The 19,017-nt window shown below is 36.6% G+C and overlaps 1 protein-coding gene across 16 annotated transcripts in view; it reads right to left on the bottom strand.

Moving 5' to 3' along the window:
- PLCB4 (phospholipase C beta 4) overlaps nt 1–19,017 on the bottom strand; it is a 411,551-nt gene that overhangs the window by 384,172 nt on the left and 8,362 nt on the right. The gene's annotated exons all lie outside the window — the stretch shown is intronic.

Below are 19,017 nucleotides of genomic sequence, written 5' to 3'. Positions count from 1 at the left end.
CTCTTGTTTCTGCTTTTCCAGTGGGAAAATGATGTGAAAAGGTTGTGATGGGCTGTGCAGGTAGCAGAAGGTAAGAGAACTATGAGCTGCTACCTCCTTCTATTGATTTTTTATTGTCCAAGCCAATAAACTATATTTATGGGCTCTATTTTTCTTAGCTAAGACTTTTAGATTACAAAAAAACTACATAAAAATTTAAATAAGAACAGGATACCTCTGAGTTTATTTTACATGTATTACTTTCAATAAACAATTGACACAGAAACCTACTAGTCACTAACAAATACTAAATATGACTTTTCAAAATCACTTGTTAATATGAATTATTTTAACTTTACATATTCAAGCCAAAATAAGAAAGTAAATGGTTTAGTTTAATATAAGTTAATCATCCACTACTATAAACTGTTTCCGGTCAAATCTAATTAAAATCACCAGTGGGATAATGTTCACAAGAATGTAATTCTGACTCTGACCATGATATATGTTTGGTTCCATCTGTAATTTAACTTCCAATGGGGATAACGATATATAGATTCAAAAACAATGACCAGGATTCTGACCCAAAAGAGCTCCAAAGATGTGAAATGACCACCAATGCATAAATTCAAGGAGACCACAGTCCAGAGGAGTCCCTCTCCCCAAATGAGAAATCCTCCATTAGCTTGTGTTTGCTTCACTTCAGAATAAAAATCCTTTTTAAACTTTAAATAAGAAATTCTCACAACATCCTACTGAAAGGATCGTGAACCCTGCAACCATGTCCATGTCTGCAAATAGCCAAAATGAGTTCCACTCTTCTTGGCCAAGCTTAGCTAGCTGCAGAACCTCTCTCCTTCAGAGCAACACCAATGCCCCATGTGGACTCCCCAGTGTAAGCCAGCATCTGGGGCCTTTCCTCTCTTGCTCTTCACCACTTCATACGTCAACCAGCAGTACTTTGGTCCCCTTCACTGCCAATACAGTATAGTGATGGTAAGAGCTGCCTGTTCTATTTTCTGAAACTACAGTTGCAGGTAAGCTCTGCTAACAAAAGAAAGCCAAGATAGCTAAGAAAGCCACGATGGATCGATGATCAATATGGACACATGGGTCACTGCATGTACACTAAGCCAAATCATAATCTATGACATAGTAACAACTGGGGTGGGGCCACTTATAGATCTTCAGTTCATAACTGACCAACCAGAAATAATATATCTATTTTTGCTTCAAATATGGATTTGTTTCAAAACAATCCAGTTGAGGTCACTGATGGGGAGGAGTAATGGATGAAACGAAACTGCCATGAGTTTGTTATAGTGTAATGATGGATATATGAAGGTTCACTGTGATATTCACTGTACTTTTATGTATATTCAAAATGTTCCATAATAAAAAGTTTTTTAAATGTTCATTTGATGGGAATTATTTGTGAAAATACAGAGAGAAATGCACAGATCATAACTATCACAACCTTTCTGTTTTTCAAATACTCTCTAACAAAAAAAAAGAAATACTTTAGGCAAAAATTTTAAAAATCAAATATCACACTAGGAAAAATGAAAAGCTTATAGGTATGGTTTAAAAAAATCATAAAAATGGCTTTGAATATTTATTTCAATATTCCAAAGCCAAATAACAAATATATATTTAGTTGCAATAAATCTTCTGTTTCTTTTTTTATTTTAGGTATCCTGCTTTGAATTAAGTAACATCAACATAGGAACACTGGTTATCTCATTCTTGTCAGAAATTGTAGGTAGTTAAATACACCTTTGATTAATGTAATTGGGGAAATGAATAACATATCATTAGTATCAATGTGATGTTTCATGAACAAATTCTTTCTAATTCCAACATCCAAGAGGAAACAACTTTTTTTTTAAATCCTTTATTCATGGCAAAGATTTGGGGCCACAGATATAAATTATCAGATCTGCTACCTGCTTATCCTAGCTCAGTGATCTGTCACTGCGAAACAGCCAAAAGATGGGCACTTTATGGATTATACCACTCAATTTGACTAAAATTTGAAAGAGCCAAAAAGGGGCCATGTGACGCTAAAGCTGAGCTTTCACAACAAGCAGGGAAAGTCACCCACAAGTAAAATCATCCTCACAGCCCAGGAATTTGATTTACTGACCCCGCCAGACGCCACTACTGGAAACCTGACCGTAGCCATAAAATAAAAAGCAGGATTTATGTCATGGTTTGGGGAAAGACCATGTGTAAAGCTGTGCCAAGCCCACATCAAAGACAAACCAGGTGCAAGAAGAACCTCACATTCCCTCTGAACAGAAAACACATCGAGATCTAACACTAAATCCTAACATGAGATGTGATGATTAAAAACAAGAAAATAAAAAACATAGTTCATGGTCTTCTATTTTCTTTTGCAAGCTTTCCTGGCCTAAAACAATCTGTTTCCTTTCCAATAAAGAAACAATGCCAAACTCTGAAAAGGAAATTTGTCTGACTTAATGGGTAAGCATATAAAAGCTGGAAAAGGGAGTATTATGGGAAAACCAGAGCAACTCAGCCTCAGGAGGCAGGCTTCCAAATTTATCAGTAAAAGGATTGAGGGTCAGAGGAGGGAGGGTAGGGTTAATAATTACGAACGAGTTACATGACGGAGGTCGGCTAAACAAAATTCAGTTGTTTTCAATTTGAAAATCACAGTTCTAGCCATTTACTACATGAGCTAAGAGAAACATCCATTAGCTCGCATCCATACTTAGATATTTTACATTCGTGCAGCCATAATATGAGGACTAGTTTTATTAAATTTGCAATGGTATATCCTAAGGCCTTATGCATTTAATAAATATGTGTCAAATAAGTGAATGAATGAAGTAGCATCTAATACTTACCAAATCATGAAATCTAAAACTAAGCTAGTAGATGTGACAAAAACAAAATTCCCAGGTATGGTGGCTATAGCTATTTGTTTAGCCAACATTTACAGCGTTACGAGCCAATATACTAAGCTAAAACGATTTGCTTTCCCAGATACTATGGCAGCTAGGGATAGCCACATGACACAGTTTTGACCAATCAGATACAAGAGAGAGAGCTCTGAGAAAGTTCATTCTCATGATGTAAACAAGTCCCAATCCCTCATTTCCTGGAAATAGCTCCTGAGTGGTGGAGAGCCATCTCACACCTATGAAGACAAATAAATACTAAATGATAAGGAGTGGTGAGAAAGACAGAAGGAACCTGGTTCCCTGATGGTACTGCTGAGATGCCACATCTGCCCAAAATGCTTAGATTCCTAAGCGTGCATTTCTCTTAAACTTCTGTTAGTTTAGGCTGCTGTTTTCTATCACTCACAGCCAAAAATATTCTAATATATACACCAGCAATAACTTATTTTCCCCCTTCTGTATCCTCAGAAGCTGCTCCTATTTTAACTAACTGCGATGCACCCTATAACTGCTCAGTAACAGATACATCACCATTGCAGTGGAAACCTCATCAACAATTCCCACTTGTCAACACTAAGGATGTCTCACCCAACAGGCTCACCAACAGGCTTCAGAGAGAATCAAAAAAGCATCAGAAACAACAAGGCACATCACTCTACCGAGCCACACTGTGCTTTCCTAAGGACCATTACATTCTGATATTAACAATGCAAAAGAGAATGATAACAATGCAAAACGGAATGATGACAAAAAAGACAGCAATGCTATTCCAGTGACCAAAGAAATGAAGAATTTTCTAAGTTAAGACAGTCTTAACCTGTCTCACAAAGAAAAGTAAATATTTAGGAGCATGGCTAGATTAAACACCAGAAATGGAACATCACTAAAAAACAGAAAACAAGAACATGAAAATACCTCTCGAGGGCTGAAGAGCTGACCTGATTCAAATGCTGCTACTTTGCTTTATAGGGCCTCAGAAATGCACCTTCTGTGGAACTTAAAATTCTACAGTAACTTCTATTATCTGTGGATCTCTCTTGATACATAAACTCCTAGATCTCAGGAAGCAAGCCAGTAACAAGTATTGACAAATGCTGAATGAATGAAGAAGCAAAACTACATAGAGATTACTTTTCCAAGAGACTTTATGAAAAGCATGCAGTCCTCAAGAAGAAAAAAAAATCTGTAAGCATCACTTCTAGAAATATAATAATGAGTTGAAATAATTGTGTATTTAATGGTCAAACGTCTGTAGAAAGAAAAGAACAGAACTACAACTAACAGGTAGCTATTACTGTATAAACCAGGTGAGGTGTCAGGCACTTTGCATCTAGTATTTCATGCAGTCTTCACCGCTCCCCAGTTAGACACTAGTCTCTCCCCTTTCCCATGAGGACAAGTTCAGAGGGAGCTTTGGAGTTCACCTGAGGTCACATTTCTAGCAAAAGACAGACTGGATACTCAAACCTAGGAAGGTCAGAACCTAGGAAAGTCAACTCTCACATTTCTGCTGTACAATGCTGCTTCTCACTTTTGTCCTTATGAAAATATTATTTATAAACTGCATACTTACATTGGCTGAGGGAACATTCAAAGGAACCTTCAGTCTATGGCCAAAAACATAAGCAAGGTGAGGCTCCACTGTAATCTCAAGCACAATTACTACATGCCCTTATCATAAACCAGATGTGGTTCCACATGACCCAGATAGTGACTTTCTCTAGCTCATTTTACAGTTGTCGAGACTTATAAAGGCTCTACATACCTATGGCATATTTTTTTTTTAAAGCTACCATGTACTTGTATGACCTAGAAATGATAAAAAGAAACCTATGAGTCAACAGCATTAGTTTCTCTCAGAAATCAGCCCTCTCCCATGTATGGTACAAACACCCCAGCTCTCCTGTCACATTTACAGAACATGTGGCACCAAGACCCTGGGGACCCTGGTCTCTGGGGAGGCTTACAAATAAAACCCACTGTGTCTATGAATACGACATATCGAATTGATTGAAGCAGTTTAAAACAATGAATCCATTTGAACCAAAAAGAGAAACAAGTCTACTGTCGAAAGAAAAAAAATTGCATGTACATTGCAATAGGCTTCTAATACTTTGCATTGAATAACTACTACCTCTTTGAAGTTGATGAAAACTTCTGTGAAAATATTTATCCAGTAAACATCTCAGTGAAATAAACTGTGATGACTCCGAAGAAACCGAATTTAACAACTTTATAAATTCTCATGGAGAAGAAATAGAATCACCACCCCCGAAACATTTGGTAATTATTTATACACAATATGCTCACAGTCTGTGATGAACGTGCAGAGATGCAAAAGTTACTGGAGTATATTAGCTTAAACATGAGCTTCTTTGCCATTTCAGGTTAACTTTTCCAGCAATTTTTTAGTAACACAGAGTATTCTGCAAGTCCTCACTTCTACCACGGAAGCTATCTAATACCCATTTGAAAAAAAAAACACACACTAAAAATGTGTTAGAAGCCAAACTTATTTTGGGCTAGTTATCGGGTGACAAAGCACGCTTCCATTTTTTCCCTCCCCTTTCTATTAGTTAGTTATCTATTATTTTAAGATTTCCCATACACATACATTTGAAAAAAATATGATTTAAAAGGATGTTGAGTTTTTTCCCAAATAATAGCTCGATTCTCTTTGGAAAGATAAACAAATCCTTTTTTCTTCAGTAACGCATCATTTCAATACTTTCCCATGACAGACACAGACATACACACACACACACACACACACACACACATAAATAGTATTCTCAATTAAATAACACTATAACACTCACAGTTTTTCTCCTATACAGTTATTTTTCAATGTGTTCAATCTTCACCAAAGGCCAATGATTTTAAAAAACAGGCTTCATAACAAAAGAAATGGGAAGAAGATACTTTCACAAAGACACTATCAGGCCACAGCTCAGAAAGAACTCTGCATACAACTTCTTTGAAAATCTCTGCTCCAAAACTTTAAGCTTTCTAGTAAATTAGGACTCCTTTATGAATGCTTACCTTGCTTAAAGTATACCTTGAAAAGTAGGACAAAAGCATCTCCCTTGCATTTAACCCCACCATCATACTGACACTGCTCATTTACAAAATGAAATATTGAGGTCCACATTAACTGCTATAAGCAATTCCAGGGTTAAAACTAAAAACAGGATTAAGTGTGAAAATACTTCCTTATTCACCAGCTAACTTTATTTCTTTCTCCACATCTTAAACTAATTCCTAACAACTGACAAAGGCTCCAAATATTATACAAATATCTAGTCTACAAATAAAGCTTTAGGAGTTATATTAAGCAGATTTCTGATGATATTGGACACAATCTTAGAACCACTTCCTACATACAAAGTCTAGCCATGAAAGGAATTATTAGTTTTAAACAGAAAATTAAGTGAGCTGATTAAATATAGATCAAAGGAAGTTCTACCATGAAAAGACCAATTTTTGTCACTCATGGAAAAAATGTATCAATAAACAAAAAGCAATCTGGTGTTTCTCATTCTGGCCTATATTGGTTACCACCTATTATAATTAGATTAAAGGTAGTTTTGCCTTCTTCCCTTCTTCTTTGTGCTTTTAAGTTATTTTCCAATATTTTTTATATAATCACATATTTTATAAGTACCAAAGTTATTTTTAAAAACCTTAGACACTACTGAGATATAATCTCCTTTTAATTAGGATAAAGCACATGTTAATATATTTTTAAATATATTGATAATTAACTAGTTAAAATTAAATTTATAACTTTAAAGTAACTTCTTATCATATTGTCACCTATAAATTCTGGTACAAAATCACATTAAATCTTTTAAGGCTATTTTGTACTTTGAAATAAGCTAACTAATGAACTGATATATACATTTCATATTCATCTATTTCTGCTCCAAAAATTAAGGGAAATTACCTGTTTCTTGTTCCAAACCATTCTACTTTATCTGTGCTATTTATTATTTGCCAACTCTTAAAGTATAGTTTTATATTTTATATATTATATGACATCATTATGTCATTTCTCTGACAGTTATATTAGTCTATAAAATACATATTTATATGTCTGCATATATATGCAAAAGTATATATATATTCCTCAAAAAAGTACACATTTACATATATATACATTTATGAATATACCTATATGATCTGTACTGTTTAGAGATTTCCAGCAGAAGTGCCTGTCAATCCAGTTTCAGGTTTTATATAGGCCAACCTGACCAACTAGTTTGACAAAGCTAACAGTAGTTTTGAATTCTATTTTTTTCCACTTAAGTGACCCATTGTTTAACCAAATCAGTAAAGAATTTTGCAGATTAGCAACCTCATTCCTCTTATTATATTGGTCACCTTTACCTTTCCCAGAGACCAATATCCTGCAATCACCATGACTTGATTCATTAAGCATTTATTTGGTACTTAGTATTTCTCATTACTGTGAAGGTAGAAGCTTACAGAGTGTGGCAGTTCATGAATTATAAATGTAGCTGAAGGTTTAACACTTATCTGTGCATCTTACTATTAAGCCAGTGATCTCTAAATTCTTCTAATGATGAGAATAGGAAATATTGTTTCAATTTTCTGCTAATGTTTCAATGCCAAAGGTGATATGATGAGTTCCTTGTATATGTCCATAGGACTTGCTACACATGGCCAAGCCAGTCCAGAGATCACCTCCAAGAGTCTGTGTATGAGAAGAACTGCACTGCAGCAAACTCTTCAAAGAAAATTCAACAGATCCCTTTCCTTCTCTCTCTAACACCGCATAAGGAAGGCAAAAAAAAAAAAGAAAAAGAAAAGAAAAGCCATAATAAATTGAGGCTATCTGCAATGACAGAGGCTGATATTCTATTCCCTGCCTGGATGCCTGCTTCAGTGCAGAAACCATGGCTTGTGCATCAGATTGGCTGGCTGATGCCATCTGCAAGGCAACAGAGCCCCAGTAGAAGTAGAAGCAGGCTGTGCCCTCAGGGTCTGATGGTGTTAAGATGAGAGTTTTCCTGTGGACCTTGTGAATACTATGGAAGGTTGTCATGTTTGAATGATCCTGAAAAGCCTCCATCTGAGTGGGCTGCCTGGACAAGGACACAGAGACACTCCAGTGATCTTCCACTGGAATATGAGGAGCTGATATTGCAGTGCTCAAAGCAAATAATGGCATGATGCCAATGGACCTGCAAGGGCTCTCCAAAAAATCCATCAGGGTGTGTATGAGAAAGAACTGGCCTTGAAAACAAACAGCACCTGCTAAGTGCAATAGCCTTGGCCCCTTTTATGTCCCCCGTGTCAACTCTGGAGGAGCTAGATAATGTGTAGGAGAGGAAGACAGGAGAGTTAAACTGGGAATTCCTTTTCTTCCCTACTGCTGATCACTAAGCCTGGGCTCAAGCCTAAGAATGAAAAAAGGGGAGAAGCTACAAACTGGATGGGAAAATGGAAGTTTTGATTTACATTGTACTATGTTTTTCTAATATTTGAAAATTAGGTTGTTCCAATACTGTAAAGTGACTGAAAAGCTATAGGATCTGCCAAAAAAAATATCATTCAAAGTACAGAAGAGGAGAGAATAAAGCTATTTTCTGTTTATGTCTTACTAAGTGTGGCCCATCCAACAAACCAATTATACTATGTATACAACCTATGTATAGTATACTATGTATAGTATAAAATAAGTCTTGTGACTTTTTTCCATAAAGTTAAATCTGAAAGAAAACTGAGAAGATATAGAAATATCAAAATGCAAATGTAATATATTTCATAAAATGTTAACCACAGAATATAATTATGTCAACAACTTTAAATGTAAATGGACTAAACATTCCATCTATACGGCAAAGATTATCAGAATAGATTTTTTAAAAGCAAGAATCAACTATATGCTCTCTACAAAGAGACACATTTTAAACGGAAACACACAAATAAGTTGGAAGGATGAAAAAAGTTATATCATGCAAACAGTAAGCAAAATAATGTTGAACTGGCTATATTAATAAGACAAAATAGACTTCCACACAGAGGATTACTAGAGACAAAGAGAAACACTTCATGATGATAAAAGGGTAAACATAAAAGAAATAGTTCTAGAAGCCTAAGCCCTTCATTTAAACCGGTGATGTGAAATGACTTGCTCAAGAACACATAATCAGCTAGGGCAATGGCCAGCTATAAGTCACTTCTCCCAATTTCCTTTTCAGAACCTTTTCCCTATGATCGGTGCTCCTAATCTGAGCTCATTCAACATGAAAGCAACCAACCTATTTGATCAAAACTGTCAACTTGGTAGCTAGGCAAACACAGCCTTGGAAGGAGGGGAAGACCACATGGAAGGGGTAGAAGAGGGTAGAATCCTGAGCAGGGTCTGACTCCAGCTGTGGCGCTACAACTTGCTAGTTATGTGGCCCTGAACAAATTACTTAAATGGGCCTCAGTTTCTTTTTCTGTAGAATGAGGATACTGCCATCTATCTCACAGGATAGATATAAAAAATGATGATAAGCAGGATGAGGTCAATGACTTGACCAAGGTCACTCAGCTTCTCAGTAGCAAAGCCAGGACCCCACGATGCACATCATACATGCTCACAACCATTTTGCTAAACTTCCTCCCAAAGGAGAGTCCCTAGAGGAGTTCCTGACCTTCACAAGACACTTCAAAAAATGTTCATTTCCTTCCCAATATACCGATGCTGTAGTTGCAAGTAACTTTATAAAGGTATTTCTACATGGGATCCTCACACAGAAACATATATCCTTTTTCATCTACATACACGAGTTTGAGATGATCACTTTTTGTCATCATGATGGCTTTTTCTCACTCTTTGTAAGGTCCTAAGGTCAAAGTGAGTGAGGCAGGCAGGGTAAAAATTTCAGTGATAATTTAATTTATATCATCTCTTATATTCCAAATTAAGCCATATAATTAACACATTTTAAATCATCCCTCAAAAAAAGAGTTTAAACATATCATTTTGCTTAAAGGAAGAAACAGCCATTCCACTGTTTTGTGGTTATAATAACCAAAAGAGGCATCACATTCTCAGGACTGTAAACTCAACTTTCAGTTTGGTGAAGGACTCTTCAGAAAATCAACTAATTCCCATGGGTAAGTCTGTGCTTCTAAGACCAATCCCCGTATAATATGTTCAAGTATCTTGGCAATTTTCTGGATTATTTTTATTACGTAATTGAGGATGTTATACAAATAGGTGTGATTTACAATCACGCTGGTCTTTCTCTTTTCAGAGTCTAGTCAACTATCTTAAATGTCAAGGTTACAGTCAAGGTCAATATATTTCACCCCAGGAAAGTAGGTGTCAGCAAGGCAGTAATGCCCACTTATGCTGCCTTATATGAGGCAGAATTTAAAAGTAAGACAAAACTTGATAATTAATGTTAAAAAATGCATTGCTTAGATACTAATTTTAGAAACAGCAGAATGCATACAAATCCAAAATAAGATATACAAAACCAAGAAATAAGGAAAGAAAGCAAAATAACAGTTTGTGGCCCATGTCCTCATCTTACATATTAGTTTTAGGACACATTTAAAAGCCTACTACGTGCTAACTACAGTACGTATCTGATTTAAAATTTGAGAATGAATTATGACTGCTTGAAAGAACTAAATAGCTCATAACTAATGTATTCAAATAAACTCAAATGACCAAACCAGTGGTCATTTCATGTGACTCACTGAAAGTTCACGCACATATATAAAGGAGAAGAACCTTTATTATGTGACCCCATTCTATGCTGTAGCTATGTCAGGTTCTGAATAGTATTTTAAACAAAATATATTACACTTAATCAAATGTATGCATTACCTAACTAATAAAATAGCACCATACTGTTTAAAAAGCTCACTCAAGTAATAATATTGTGAAAAAGAAAAATTAATATATATATATATATATATATATATATATATTTTTTTTTTTTTTTTGAGATGGAGTCTTGCTCTGTCACCCAGGCTGGAGTGCGGTGGCACAATCTCAGCTCACTGCAAGCTCCACCTCCCAGGTTCACACCATTCTCCTGTCTCAGCCTCCCCAGCAGCTGGGACAACAGGCGCACGCCACCATGCCAGGCTAATTTTTTTGTATTTTCAGGAGAGATGGGGTTTCACTGTGTTAGCCAGGATGGTCTCAATCTCCTGACCTCGTGAAAATATATTCTTTTTTTATTTAAAGCAAATCAATATCATGCTTTATATTGAAGATGTCTTTATATCCAATCTTTATATTAAAGAATGTACTGAATATAAATCATTCAGCAGTTATGTTTGCTGTTTTATAACCTCGATTCTACAAATATTTTATTTTTCCATTGGTGATAAATTTAGATTGAAATTAATAAATAAAATAACTCATTCATAGCACCTCCATTGTGCTGTTGGGTTTTTTCCTGACAGGCACCAAATTAAGCAAAACACTACAATGCACTTAATGAACGTCTTATGATAATTTATTCCCCACACAAAAAAAAAAATTACAAAGAGAAAGCACCAACTAACTAAAGAGAAATTAAAATATTTCCTAGACTACTGTTAATATGTTAAGAAAACAGAGCCAAAACCATTTTTATTTTGTTTTAGAAAATTACCCCAGGACTTACATTGATAGCAGAAAAATTCAACAAATACACATTACTTATCAAATTACAAATTAGGCAACGATTCAAGTTCCTAATTATGGAAAAAGATTTGAGCTCATTTAACATGACATGTTTTAATTATAAGACTCCTTAAAGAAGTATGTGAAATTCATGTAGAAAAAAAGAAACAGATAAAGAAACAGGCTAAAGAAAGACATGATTTATCTCATCTCCGCCTGTAAACAAATTAACTCTTATGAAAGCTCAGTGAAAGCAAATACTCTCTAAACTAAACCAACTCAAGACAAAAATCACCTTTTGAAATTAGGAACATGTGTTCAAATGCCAAAATTATTATTCTGATATTTTTGGTCTGTGATACTTTGTTTCTGTATCACAAGGACTGCTTTCATCTGCATGTAAAAGAAACCCTCCACTGTATTAGGTTTCTAGCACTGCCATAACTAAATACCATAGACTGACTAGCTTAAACAACAGAAATTTATTTTGTCACAGTTCCGGAGGCTAGAAGTTCAAGGTCAAGGTGCCAGTGCCAGCAAGCATGGTTTCTCCTGAGACCTCTCTCTTTGGCTTGACGACTGCTACCTTCTCCCGTGTCCTCATACGGCCTTTCCTCTGTGCCTGTACGGTCACAGATGCAGCCATTCAGATTCAGGTCAGGTCAACCTTATTTTGAAACTTGTCTATACCACTGATGAACCATGTGACCCTCAGTAAGTGCTGTAATCACTCAGTTTTCTTAGTATCGAATGGTGGTAATTATACCTAACCTGCAGAATTGCTGAGAGAATGAAATGGGATTGTATTCTGAAGGCCCAGGGCACAATGCTTAAGCCTAATAAATAATGGGTTAGGGGCCCGGTCTTAAAGAATCCTGGAAGTTTCAACATTTTAAAGTATTGCAAAGCCATCCAGTAAAGACAAAAATATCAAAGAATTGGCTCCATTTCTTATGTATCCCATTCCACAGTGTGGCTCAAGCACCTGCGGTGTGTGTGTGTGTGTATGAGTGTGTGTGTGTGTGTAGAGAAAGAGACTTCCTTTCTGACGGTCTCATACCCTGTGTCTCATATCCTGTGTGAGGATAGGAAGCAGTTATTGGTAAGCACTTATGTTCCCTGCACCACAACCCTTCTGCAATAAGAAGGCTGCTGTCACCTCTAGAAGGAAATGGACAGGAACTGCTCTTGAGATATTCTAGACCAAAAACCCTGTTGACAAATGAGACATACCTTCCATGTAATTATTGCCTTAACCTTTCCAACAAAGCTGGAAGCACTTTGGTTCAATATAAAGTAGAACATTTCCAGAAGGTTTTCAGAAGGCATCTGCTGCTCTTAATTAAGGAGTAGATTCCTCCTGATCATCAATCTTTATGGAAAACCTGTTGGTCTGCCATGTTTATAATACCGTAGCTGAAAAAATAAAAATTAACATAAAACAAAATGGTTTGGGAGAGCCTGATTCTAGCAGAGTCACTGCCAGGATATGTGTTAACACCCAAATCATCTGCACTTTTAAATTTCCTCATTTCCCTTTGGTAGCTGCACAAGAAATCCCTCTATGCTACTTATGACAGATGGGGAGAAACTTTAACCAGCTACTTTGAAACTCTTTCAAAGGAAATGAAAAATGGACAGAACGGGGCCAAGCTTAAGATTCTCAGAGGGCCTCACAGGTCCAAAAAGTCTCTAAATAAAAGGAAATATTCTCTATCTGTATTTCCAAGTGCTATCATGAAGTGTTTTCTGAAAAGCTGCAATAACTAAACTATAATCCTCCTAAATGTTGTCTGCATTGAAATGTGAATAATGATATATCTAATAATTAACATACTTAGCACTTTTCGACACAAAGATAAAAGAAATCTGTGAAATCAAAAAGAAGCCAAATGTGAAGAAAACACCTCTTAAGTCCTATTAATGCTCCAAGCTTGGGGAGGGGGGCCTGGTGAAGACTGTCAAAGACACTCTTTTCACAAGATTCAAACCACTATGAATAAAATGCTCCCTTCTGGTTTTGGAACTATAAACATGTTCATTCAAAAACAGTATTGTATTCAGCAGAATATTTCCCTTCAATTAATTAATGGCTTTCTTGCTTTCTCTGTTTGGCACTGATGTACTTGCAGGTCATTTTGAAAATAAAATGCTACAAGAAAATGAATACAAAGCATTTTAAATTACTAAGAGTCCCACTTAATAAAATAATCTGATTAAATAAATTATTTTGTTCCTAAATTTCCAACCAAGTTTGAAATAAGAAATTTTTTTTCTAATTCCAGGTTATAACACACTGTAAGAAAAATAAGAATAACTTGATTAAAATCGAACTCATAAAATAGGAAAAACAATATGAGTATGTGCCTATCAGGAAAAAAATGATAACCTATCTTCAGGGAAATGTCTCCTCTGGATCTAGTATACTGATTACAATATCAGGATTTCTGTTACCAGAAATAATGGATATAGAATTTTCAAATTACTTATCATATTTCCAAATTGATTATTCTGCTACTTTTCAATGACCAGTGTAAATAATCATGAAATACTTTTTTCTTTAATAGTTCTGCAGATGGCTGCGGTTTACTAAACTTCGGCTTTTTTTTTTTTTGCTTAATCATCAGATTGTTTTCCTAATTTACCCAATCTGCAGACTTTGCAATAATGGCATTTAGTTATTTATTCATTTAAGAGACATCAACTTAGTCACTAATATGCATCAGATTGTTCCATTTCCCAAGAGAGTCATGCTGTGGCTAAAATTTGCTAACTGTTCAACAGGAGGACTAAAGTAGGGCACCCAATCTGGACTGGAGTGGAAATCAAGGAAGGCTTTATAGGAAGATGGCAACTGAACGGAGTCTCTAAAGGACTGTAGGAGTCACCCAGTTGAAGAAGGGGATTGAGTGCAAAGTCATAGTGCAAAGCCACAGTGTCCACAGTGCAGCAGGCTTTATGTTCTTGGATTTCAACACAGCCTAGTATAGGTGATGCAAATAAAGGAGTTAAAACTTCATCACAGAGGTCAGGCCAGGGATGGCTTACATTTGGCAAATTAGGAAAACAAATTAATCCTGATAGCAACAGGGAGCTGTTGAAGTATCTTAGAGGTAATGCTATGATAAGATTTGTTTTGTGCAAATTACTTTAGCTGGTTTGGAGAATGGAGTCAACGGGCAAAGATGTAAACTTATAAAGTAGTGTCTATTTGTCTCCTCCAGTAAACTGTAAACTCCTGAGAGTAAGATCTCACTGTTAAAGTACCTGATGCTCACTGAATAGCCAATAGAAGACATGAATGAAGGCACAGATAAGAAAGAGACAGTATAGAGAGACTGAATGAAAAATTCTTGGAACAATCAAGACAGGAAATTCTGCAGACATAAATTCAGGCCAGCGGCAATAGGAATGGAGAAAAGTGAACAAAAATGAAGGATATTGATGGGGTAGACTCAACAGATGGATAGCTTGTTTCATGAAGATTTAGAAACCAGAAGGAGACACAAGTTTGGAGTGAAGTTGAGGACTCCTGTTTTGTACACTTTGATTTGAAAGTCCCCATAGACTTCAATGTCAAGATCTCCAGCAGACAACAAGATATATCTGGAGCTCTGACAAGAGGTCAGTGATAGGGGAGTCTTCAGTAAATTGGGGGTTATAAACATGGTAGAAGTGAATGAGTTATCTTATACAGAAAGAGTTTACAGAGTGAACACAGTCAAAAGCAATGTAGAGACCTCCAGAGAATACCATTTTAAGGGCTAAGTAATGAAGAGGTACTCAAGAAGCTCTGCCTCTAATCTATGAAAATAGTGAGTAATGGACAACCAAACCCTTGGAATCAAGGACTTCAGGAATATATAAGGGTAAAAGCAAAAATGAATTAATCTAGTGCAATTCCTTCATGATGGAGAGGTGATATGATTTTTCCAGAGTGACCAACTCTGAGAACTTGCAAAGTAGTAGCTGCTAATAACTAGTATCTCGGTTTCTTACTCCACGCAATTTGGAGGTAAGAAGAAATGAACTCTGATATACCTTATAGCAGTATTATTTTATGATTCTAATTAAGTTCCATTGCTTGTTCATTCAGGACAAGTACACAAACCAAAGAGCAGACTTCACCTTTTCAAGCAACAGGGCCAAGAAAATGAGAGAACAAATGAGCCTGAAATTTCAGAGTCTTGCTGCCATGCTGAACAAATGGGGAAATACAGCTTGTTCATTTCTACTCAGTGATGCTAATGATTCTGTTAAATTGACTTCCTTGAAGGAAAATTACTGTTAATAACCTTAATTTCCTCCTAGTCTCTTCCCCCAGGTACCTGACATTTTAAATAAAATATTTTTATAAAATATTAAAATCAAAGGAATTATATCTATCTTTGGAATCCAACTCCATGCTGAGAGACTTTATGAATCCCTTCTGTCTGTCCTATCTATAAGCCTACATTTTTGGTTAATCAGATAAATACATAACATTTCCCATTCTACGCATTTCCCAAGAAGCATAAAGCATAATCCATTCCAAAGGGAACTAAAAAAAAATTTTTTTTAATGTTACTCTAAGGCCCACCACAAATTTTACTGATACCAGCCATGTGGTATTGTAGAAAATTCCCAATTTCAATTTCAATTTCAATTTAATCACTGTAGATGCAGTTTTATTTTCTTTGTCCACAAAACCAGACCATAAGCTTTCTACCCTGGACTGACCACTCAACCATGCAAACCTCTGTTCTGGAGGGCAAGTGGGTGGGGGTCTGCTACTGGCCTTCCCAGACCCATTCACTTACCTTTTCCACCCTTTTCCTCCTCTCTCCTGCCCTCTGGCTTCTGTCTGGGTTCGGCTAATGGAAGAGACTGGCCAGCATTTAGGGGACAGGCAGAGAGTGAGGAAGGTATATATATTCCCCTCTGTCTCCCTGGAGGGATATTACAGGCAGACGGGGTCCCTCTAGAAAGGGATACAGCTCCTGTCAGCCTTTCTTGCCCCTTCCTTAGAGTAGGACTAACTCCCCGTCACTGCTGGGTCTTTCTTTAGCATTCACCCTGATTGTATTCCCTACACCTGCCCACACCTTCCAAAAGGTCCCTTTAACAAGCCCTCCTCAAAGGACTTGGCGTACACATGCCATCTGTTCCCCAGCAGGGCCCTGAATGATACAGGTTGAAAGAGTGACCAGGTGGTGCCCTCCACTGTGCTTTCACAGACATTATCAAAGGAAATTGTCTGTAAACTGTGAAACACTATAACATTTCCATGAGCAAAACCTAGCACAGACTTTCTTGAATATGCAAGGTTTCAATGCCAAGGAAATATGACTGTCCCACCATATTTCTACAATTCACAGTGTGTTGTAAAAATAAACATGCAGAAGGCATACAATCAGAATCTGAATGTCACTGCCAACCAAACCAGAATTTTTCTTAAAAAATGAGTATCTGGAGAAACAGATGAAAGGACTAAATCCATCTCTGGGAAACAGAAACAGTATTTCACTTTGCTGTCATTTATCTAATCAAGACTCACTAAGCCTGACTGAGTCTCAGTCTTTCAAGGAATGTGGTAAAATTCACAAATAATTTACTTCATATCATTAATAACAATTACAGTTATCAAAGTAGTGCCTTCTGAACACAGTTAGGAATCAATCAGTGACCTAGATTTCCTGCAATATTTCTCCCAATATCTCTTTAAAAGAAAACATGGTGTAGCAGCCAGGCGTGGTGGCTCACACCTGTAATCCCAGCACTTTGGGAGGCTGAGGCGGGCAGATCATTTGAGGTCAGGAGTTCGAGACTAGCGTGGCCAACATGGTGAAACCCCATCTCTACTAAAAATACAAAAATTAGCCGGGCTTGGTGGCGCACACCTGTAATCCAGAATCGCTTGAACCAGGGAGGTAGAGGTTGCAGTGAGCCGAGATCGCACCACTGCACTCCAGCCTGGGCAACAGAGTGACATTCCATCTCAAAAAAAGAAAGAAAAGAAAGAAAAGAAGAGAAGAAGAAAAGAAAAGAGAAGAAAAGAAAAGAAGGTATAGTTTCTAATTTATATAGTCCTTTATCAACATATCATTTCAAAAAAACATAGCCAGGCCAGACGCAGTGGCTCACACCTGTAATCCCGACACTTTGGAAGGCTGAGGTGGGGGGACCGCTTGAGCCTAGGAGTTCATCACCAGCCTGGACAACATAGCGAGACCCTGTCTCTACAAAAACAGAAAAAAATAGCGAGGTGTGCTAGTGTGCGCCTCTAGTCCCAACTACTCGAGAGTCTGAGGCAGGAAAATCTCTTGAGCCCAGAAGATGAGGCTGCAGTGAGCCATAATGGCATCACTACATTCTAGCCTGAGCGATGGAGCGAGACCCTGTCTCAAAAATAAAATAAAATATAAAAAAATAAGAGTCAAGGACATTAAATTCAAGTATCCATTAAATAAACCCATTAAATAGCATTATCTCCTAATCTTCTCATTCTTTAAGTAAAAAGCAAAAGAGATTCTTAAATAACTAGTATGTGAAAACCTAAAGCTAGAAACACACCTGGATAGGATTTTTCAGCAATGAAATTAATTTTCCCAGGCCAGTATCAACGTCTGATCTGTCTGTGTTGGCTGTGGACCACCTCAGTTCTCTAACAACAGATAAAAGGGTGCTTATGGACATGTCCCTGCTGGGAAGGGTCTAGAGTTTCACAGCTCACCAAACTGATCAGAAAACAGATTTTCAACTCTCTGATTCTACAAGATATGTCTTTCTTAAAAGAGTTTTTACATTAGCCCCTTAACTGATCAATTTGTTTTGATTAAGAACTGTATTTTCAAGGGATTTTAAGGACATAGTCTGTTTCTAAAATCACTTCCTGGTATGCCATATACAAGTGAAATCTAACTGAATTAGTAAAGCGAGGTAACAATGTGGGACATGCTGCAATTAGAGGCTATGTTCAGCTGCATAATCAGAGGTTCCACAAATTTCATGGAGACCTTTTTTAAAGGCAATTCATCAGTGCTCTGTCAAAATTTGAAGTGTGCATAGGCTTTTGATCAAATAGTTCCATTTCTAGAAATTTAGCTACAAAAAAAATTCTCACACATGTGCACAAAGACCTACGAACAAAGATCTTGAATCTTTCAGTTTGCAATAGTGTCCACAGAAGAATGGTTAAATAAAGTACAGTACATCCATACTACCAAATTTTATGCAATGTTAGAAAGAACAAGATAACTAACATATTGACATGGAAAGCTCTCCATGATATACAGTTAAGTGGACAAAAGCAAGTCAGTCACAGAAAAAAATGTATACAACATGATCCAGTATATGTAATACGAAAATGACATGTATATATACTTATACATGTAAATGTACAGAAAAAAGGAGGGAAAGAGGCATTCTAAACTATTGCCAATGATTGTATCTGGGAATGGGTGTAGGTGGAAAAGGGTACTTTGC

The sequence above is a fragment of the Gorilla gorilla genome, chromosome 21, assembly GCF_029281585.2.
Source record: "Gorilla gorilla gorilla isolate KB3781 chromosome 21, NHGRI_mGorGor1-v2.1_pri, whole genome shotgun sequence".
In the NCBI taxonomy this organism is placed as follows: Eukaryota; Metazoa; Chordata; class Mammalia; order Primates; family Hominidae; genus Gorilla; species Gorilla gorilla.
The sequence above is the reverse complement of the archived record's forward strand: the minus strand, read 5'-3'. Positions and strand labels throughout refer to the sequence as shown.